We start from the raw sequence: 7973 nt of genomic DNA, 5'->3' as shown, positions 1-7973 counted from the left end.
ACCTTGGGTGTAATTCGTGATTCGTTTGATGATCAAAACAAGTTGGTGTTTGGCTCCACACTTATTCAGGTACCGTATATTATCATCTACACATTTGTAATCATAAGCTGCATTTTTCGTTTGTGCGCATAAGTTTTATATCATCTTGGAGTACACTTTGGGTACTAGTATTATGTTATATGCTCAATGAAGAGTTCGTCCATGGATAGCCTATCAATGCTGTTGGATTTTGTCAAGATCATATATATCAGAATGTTTAGTTTTGATCTGAACATAATTATTGGCTTGCTGTGATGCTTTCCATCTCTCGAGAATTTATATATAGAGCTGATGATTTCATGCACATTGAAAGCCCGTATATATTGTACTAGAATTAATCATTCAGTTGTCGCTCTTTCGACATACTCTTTGTTCAGACCTTAACTGTCTTTAATCTTCATGTCTACTTAGGCAGTGCTACCACATGGAAAAAAACGTATAACCAATCGGTGGCGTAATAAGCACCAAGATTTTCTTAGTTCTCATGACATTCGTTTGAGGACAATAACGATGGAAGGATATGCATCCAACCAGGCAAACAGAAACTTTGTCACATTATTCCTATTGACTGTGAGGTTACTATTGTCCATGAGGCTTAAGTTTTACTGCAAGAGATTTCTCACTGACGGACACGTTGGACAGCAAAAAAAGAAGTTTTAGGTGGACAAATGGGCTTCTAAACGTGCTCGGCTTCTATTTACAACAAGTTGTAGTCATCCTGAAATAAGTTTTTTGCACAGGATGTTGATTTTATGGATTAGACCGATCCATTTGTTTGTGACTGCGAAAACGAGTGGTTGGGTTAGATGTTACTGCCATGTTCAATCTGGGTTTTGTCTAAAATTTGATGAACAATTAATCCTTGGGATTTTTGTACCGTTTGTAAGCTTGAGTTGCATGTTGTTGCCCTCGTACTCCCCTCCACCTGCCACTTCACTGCCGCATCTTCCATGGCTGCTGTTCGTTCTCGTCTAAGGCGTCGCCGTCATTCTCCGCCTTGGTTCGCTCGCTGTGCCGGCCGCCGTCTAGCATTGTCAACATGGTCAACAACCTCCCCGCAAAAAACATGGTCAACAACCAAGAGGAATCGGGACATGGCTGTATGTGGAGAGGCTGACAGTAGGGACCCACCACGGTCATTGCATTACGCAAGCCGGTGCCTCGTTATTACAAGCCAAAAAAATACTTCCTCCTAATTCCTCACCGCTAGAAAATCACTTAAATGTCTTAAAAGGTCAAATGACCCCTGAAATTCAACACTGCAATTGCAGATCAAAAGAAGTCAACAAGAGTCAATCAGATTCAAGAGCAATTGCAGATCGAAAGAAGAAAGCACTCGATATTTTCAGCCTAACCTCTTCCGGCTCGTGGTTGGTGTCAAATGGCTAAACTCTCCTGGACCCCCTGGGGTAATCCTTGTTTCCGGTGATGCTTCGCAGCCACTGAGCCACTATCTCCTCGGCGACCTCCTCTGGGTGGACCCGAGCAGTGTCTCCAGGGCCTGAGTACATCCACATCGGGTGGTCTCAGGCTTGGAGAGGCTGGATGCATCGACTGAGGAACACCTCCAACAGATTCATGCCAGTCACGCCCTCCCAAACTAAGTTAACGACCTGGTTGACTAAAAGAGACACCTCGCCTTTCTCCTCTGGGGTCACAGTCAATGAAGAAGGTTGGCGAACTCGCTCCATAGTGAAAGGGGGGAGACCGGTCGACTTACCAGTAGTCGGGACGTCTTTACAGTAGAACCAGGTTGACTGCCATCCCCGAACTGACTCGGGAAGGGTCATGGAAGGAAAGGTGCTTCTACCCCTAGTTTGAATTCCTAAACTCCCAGACATCTGGATCACATGTGTCTTTTCGTCATCCGGATTTGCCTTCTTCACCGACTGGGAACGACAAGTAAATATGTGCTTGAACAGACCCCAGTGTGGTTGACAACCCAGGAAGTTTTCAGATAGCGAGATGAACACATCAAGATACGTGATTGTGTTTGGGGGGGAATGGTGGATTTGGGCACCGGAAAAGTTCAAGAAACCCCTAAAGAACGGGTGCGGAGGAAGAGAAAGACCTCGGTCGACATGGGTGGTGAGGAGGACACGCTCACCCTCGCGTGGCTGAGCCTCAGATTCCCCCTCTGGCAACCTCGAAGATCCAACGGCAATCATGCCGTCCTCAGCGAGCCTTCCAGATCTTCTCGCTCAATGGTGGAGTAGATCAAGTCCCCCTGGATCCAACCCGGCGACAGACCGGACCGCGATGACGTCCCCGGAGCCGTCTTCTTGCCTTCCGCCACCACCGTTGCCTTCTTCACGCGTTCCAAGGCCGTTGTCTTGTCCTTCACCATGGCGGCAGAACAGGCACGGACCGAGCGGATGCGTAGAGAGCAGAGGAGGACGTGATTGAGAAGTAGAGGAAGAAGAGATTGAAGGAGGCGCACTTTGCATTGCATTGCATTGGCCTTGATGCCTTTTATGGGCTTGCTTCCGAGTGGCTGACCCGTTGGCCCGAGCAATCCTGTCATATCCCGTAGCAGTCGCTCACCTGATACATGGTGAAAAAGGCGGCACGGGGTTTGAGGCGCGCCAGTCTACCCGGTCCGATTACTATGGCACACTCCATCTCGCGCGCTTCTCCATAATTTCGAATCCCGTGAGATCTGGGAACCGCAGAGCAACCAATCACACCGAAGATTTTAGACCAGAATAACACTCAGATATTATCAGCATAATTCACTCGACGACCTCTGAATTGATCAAGGTGACTGAAACAAGGTTGAAGCTTCAACATGATTATCAGACTCCGGTGGAATGCCTCTGAAGCATGGAATCGAGTCGGAACCAACTTAAACCCTTCTTCACTAGGACCTTAATCCATTCGGGGGCTAATGACGATGACATGTACCTAGGGTAGGGTTGTAGGCCTATCCTAGACACCCTACCCAAGGACACTGCCCTAGAGTCAAGAACTTTCAAAGTACAACAGAAGGTACCGACTAAAATCGGCTTGGAGTGCAATCCACTCGACCAGCTATCCCACTCGGATACCCCAACTCCACTCGACCAAGATAGAGTCACTCGACCATACGGAGAATCACTCGGAGTACAGAAGATCTAAAGCCACCTCCGGATGGAAACGGTCAAGCGTTCACTCCGTAGCCTTAAAGGTCATTAATAGTCATTATAGCAGGCGTTACCAGTAACGTCTTTGTCTTAACCTACATTAAACCATGTGTAACTGAGGCTTGTGAAGGGGTGGAGCACTCTATATAAGCCACCCCTCCCCTCTGACACAAGGGTTCGCACCCCCTGTAACTCTCACGCATAATCCAGTCGACCAAGCCTCCGGGCACCGAGACTTAGGGCTATTACTTCCTCCGAGAAGGGCCTGAACTCGTAAATCTTGCATGCACAACCTTGTCGTAGCTAGGGCATTGCCTCCTCCTACGTACCCCCTATTCTTACTGTCAGACTTGCTCCGACGACAATGATAGCCCTGAGGAATTTGAGAGCTCAAACTTCCGACCGTTTTTGTGCTATGTGCCAGCTGTCCCAAAATATCTTATCCACCTTACGGTCATATCATTGAAGGGCATTTATGTCTTATCATGTCGGGCTGCTCCCCGGCTATAAATAGCTGCCCCCTACAACCCCTAGTTTGTTGGCTGCTCCGAGAATAACTGACACTTGTCATTGAGAGCACCCCATCCTCCAAGGACTTTGAGCGAAAATCATCAATGAGGAAAAATGCAAACCCAAACACCTACAACCCAAAGTGATTGAGCATCACGGAAGAGATTGTTCCTATGTGGAACTGACGCTTGTTACCTTTGAGGACTGTGCATCCGCCAGACGGTTAGCCGTCATGGACTAGAGCATCTAAGAGGAATTGTGGATCACTGAGTGACCGAGTCTGTGAAGGTTTGGAAGTCACCTAAAGACTTACCACGAGTGATTGGGCGAGGTCTGTGTGACCTTAGCTCAAGGAGAATATGGGGAGGACTGTGTGTCCTCATGTTTAAATACCTAGCCGCTCCAACCAGACATACAACTGTCACAACAGTTGTAACTGGTGTACCAAATCATTGTCTTCACCAAGCTACTGGTTCTATTGCCTCAACCCTTTCATTTCCTCATTCATGTGTTGATGAACTTGATCGTTACTGTTTGAATACTTTGACTGAAGACATTATCAATTTCCTCAATCCTAATTCTTTAGTCATCTTATCTTCAGCCTACTTATCCTATTTTCATGCTACATGTGCTCTGTGTATGTTTCATTTCATCATGATGACTATGCTACTGCTTTGTTATGCATGCACCTGAGTACTTATTCCACTTCTAGTTGCTTGTTGCTTAGGAAATTCCTCACCTAGAATTTCCTCAGTGACAAATTCATAAAAATCGCCTATTCACCCCCTCTAGTTGATATAATGCACTTTCAGTGACCACAGAAATAGTTGAAGAATTTGCAACAATAGAAGCATTTGAACTTTCAGGTGAGGAATTGGCAGATTCACGTTCAATGCATTTCAAACATGGTGGAATGAATTTATCCTGAGCAGAACTAATCTATTGAGCAAGCAATGAATCATTTTCCTACTGAAGATCTTCATGACTCACCCTTAGTTTCTCAAGATCTTCCTATTTTGCATGTAATAAGGAGGTACTTCCTTGCATGCGGCCGTGGACCCAGTTGTTATCCTCTCCACGTATCGTATAGTCCTCTTCTGAAGGATGTCATTTGTTGACCATGTTCACCACACCGCGCCGAGAGCACCAGGACGGTGGACGACGGCGAGGCCTAGGAAGGGAACGACCCGGAGCCGGAGAAGACTCCACAATTGTTTCCCACATAGAGGGGGGTACGAGGGTTTACTGGTTCGTCTGCCGTTGCCAGAGAATAACAGGAATTGTTGGTGCGTAGAGGGATGGCCAAGCCAACAATGGGAGTAGTGTGGGGTGGTTAGGCCTGCATGGCAGCACAACCAGCCACGGGAGGCATGAGCAGGCAGTACGGCCAGCGCTGGTTTGGGAGGCTAGAGAAAGAAGACCATAGGTTGAAGAAAAAGCACAGCCGTTGGATTAACCATCCAACATGCACTACTGCTAGAATTGTTTGTAGACTAAGTTGACAAAGCCTTTCATACACGTCAACCTTGTAGACCGACAAGTGAGCTTCCAAATCTGTCCCAAACAGCATACAACCCGAAATTTCTAGCCAGATTCAAATTAATTTAAAAAATAAACATACCTTAATGCAAAATCAATGAAATTTTACTTGCACAAAAACAATGAAATTTAAAATATCAAAATTGGAAAAAAGTAATTTGGAACTAATTGCATGTTTATTGTATTTTTTATTTTACAGCCCATTTCTTATTACTTATAGCCCATTTTCTGGGCAAGTCGAACGCATTCGTCCTGGTCTTGAAAGATTACAGGCCCAGCAGGGCATAGAAAAGCATGTAGGCCCCCGTTGGTTATTCTACAAAAAACAAAATAGCTGGGCTAGCCATTTTCAGAAAGGAAAAAACGGGTCTGGTCAAGTGGTAAACATATGAAATAAAAGCCTGGGCTAGACGGTCCACAACTCCCGCATAACCCAGTTGATACCCCGCTCCATCCTGAAAACAAAAAAATAATGCGAGAGCTGCTGGGTCCAGGGTGTCAGCTGCTCCTTGTGCAGTTATCTCACTTATTGACTACGTTGACAGTGGTGTGCGACCCAGATGTTAGGAAACCATCAAGAGGAACCATTTTTTCTTGTAATAAAGGAGGCACTTGCTTGCCTGCTGCCATGATCCTGGTGGGTCCCTACTGTCATCCTCACCATGTACAGTTATCTCCTTATTCCTCTTGGTTGTTGACCATGTTGACAACACCGGAGGGCGGCACCACGACGAGCGAACCAAGGCGGAGAACGATGGTGAGGCCTCAGACGGGAAAGAACAGGAGCCAGGGAACATGCACAATGTTTTAGAGTGCGATGTGACCATGATGCATGCGCGGCAGCACAACCAGCCATATGAGGGGGGAGCAGGCGGTCCCACCAGCGCTGGTTTGGCTTTGGCGGCCGGAGGAAGAAGAGAATGAAGAAACACGATAGACGTTGAATGTCAATCCAACAGTCAGGGTTGGCACAATCGTTTGTTGACTAAGCCGACACCATGTATCATACTTTTTTATAGGAAGAAAATAAAGTCTGGGCATGTTCGCCGGATAACTTTCCCGAAACTGCCACCGTTTGATCTTGCGTTTCAACTAAAACTGCCAGGAAAATGCATTTATTTGTTGTCCTCCTTCCAGGGAATGTTCGCCACATAACATTCCCGAAAATCAAAGACATGAGAATACGTACAGAACAAACTAGTGCACCAGTAAAGAGACATTGTTGAGTTTTAGAAAAAAGAGAGATGTGCTCCTGTAGCTAGTTCGAATCCAAATCTAGACTATGACTATATATAGTGCTATGCTACTCTGCAAGTAATGAAACAAACATATCTAACGCTCGCTTATCCTCTTCTCTAGTTACTGTGCCTAGCATCAGAAGCTCCAGCCACATCAACCATGTCTGCTGGCGGCTCGTCCACCTGCTCTTGAGTAGGCAATAACCAGATATGCGCCAAGTCACCACCCGTACCATCCCCTGTGGGTCTCCACACATCCCCACTGGCACACTCACCGCAGCCGGTTGCTCATTGCAACTCGCTGCCGTTGCTGTGGTGCCACTGCTGCAAATCACGCAGAGTCATCCGTCACATCTCAACTACAATCCTCAACCCTGGCCAAGTCTTCTACAAATGCCTGAATCATGGGGTAATAGTATGTTTAAGTGTTCTTCGCCTGCTTTCAGTTCCTTCTTTTTTAATAGTTTCATTGATGATCTTCCAATTTGATTCTGCAGAAAAGGGAAGATTCGTGTGATTTGTATTTCTAGGAAGTTGTTGATGTGGGGGAATGGAACTACGTTGATTATTTGGTTAGCCGAGGAATCCCAATACCAGCGGGTTGGGGTGTTGGACAAGTAACTAAAGGAACGACAGAAGAGGAAGATGCAGATCAGAAGGTTAAAGATGTAGTTCATCTGATCATGGCCAAGCAACAGCTGCTGAATGTCCTTGACAACAATGAGGAGATGAAAGAGCTTGTGAATATAATGGGCAAGATCGTTGTGTTCTGTAGGATGATTGTCTCTTTATTTGCACTGTATGTAGCACTCGTGATGTATTCAGTGGCTATGACATGAGCACTTTGCTGAAACTAGTAATGAATGAAACCTGTTTAGCAGGCTCGGCGTAGTGTTGTGAACATCTAATGATTTCTATTAACGGAAATCGGGGGATATTACCTTTTGGTCATAAATAAATAAATAGCAGAGACCCTTTTGCTAATAAATAAATAAATTAGCAAAGGCTCTGTCGGGTCAGCTTTGTTCCCATCCGAAGACGTTGAGCAAAGTGCAGTCCAATAGCAAACTATGTCATCAAATAAAAGTTTCACCGCCAAATATGAGTACAACCAAACAAAAATGTCATCATGTTTTAGTCATCATACAATCACCAAACACAAATCAACATACATAATAAGTGATGTTCTCACAGCAAAATACTAAACAACAACTTCATCAGGTTTCAGTTGTCACAGCAAACACAATTTGACACAGTAGATAAAAAGTTGTCTTCTCATAGGCAAATACGACAAAAGCAATCTAATCATCATGCGCAGCAGCACCGTCAACATCTTCCCCATGTGTATCAGTCTGAATCATAATCCCCCCAGTGTCATCTTCTTCATCATCGTCAATGTCCTCGAACGTTGGTGTCTTAGTGATCAACTCTCGTATGTCCACTGATAACCCGCAAGTATAGGGTGTTGTTTGTAGCCTCGTTCGATACATAAGAGTGTCGAACCCAACAAGGAGCTAAAGGCAGA

Source organism: Triticum urartu, chromosome 5A (assembly GCF_056163025.1).
Source record: "Triticum urartu cultivar PI428250 chromosome 5A, HENAU_Tu73, whole genome shotgun sequence".
Taxonomy (NCBI): Eukaryota; Viridiplantae; Streptophyta; class Magnoliopsida; order Poales; family Poaceae; genus Triticum; species Triticum urartu.
Note: the sequence above shows the minus strand (reverse complement) of the source record.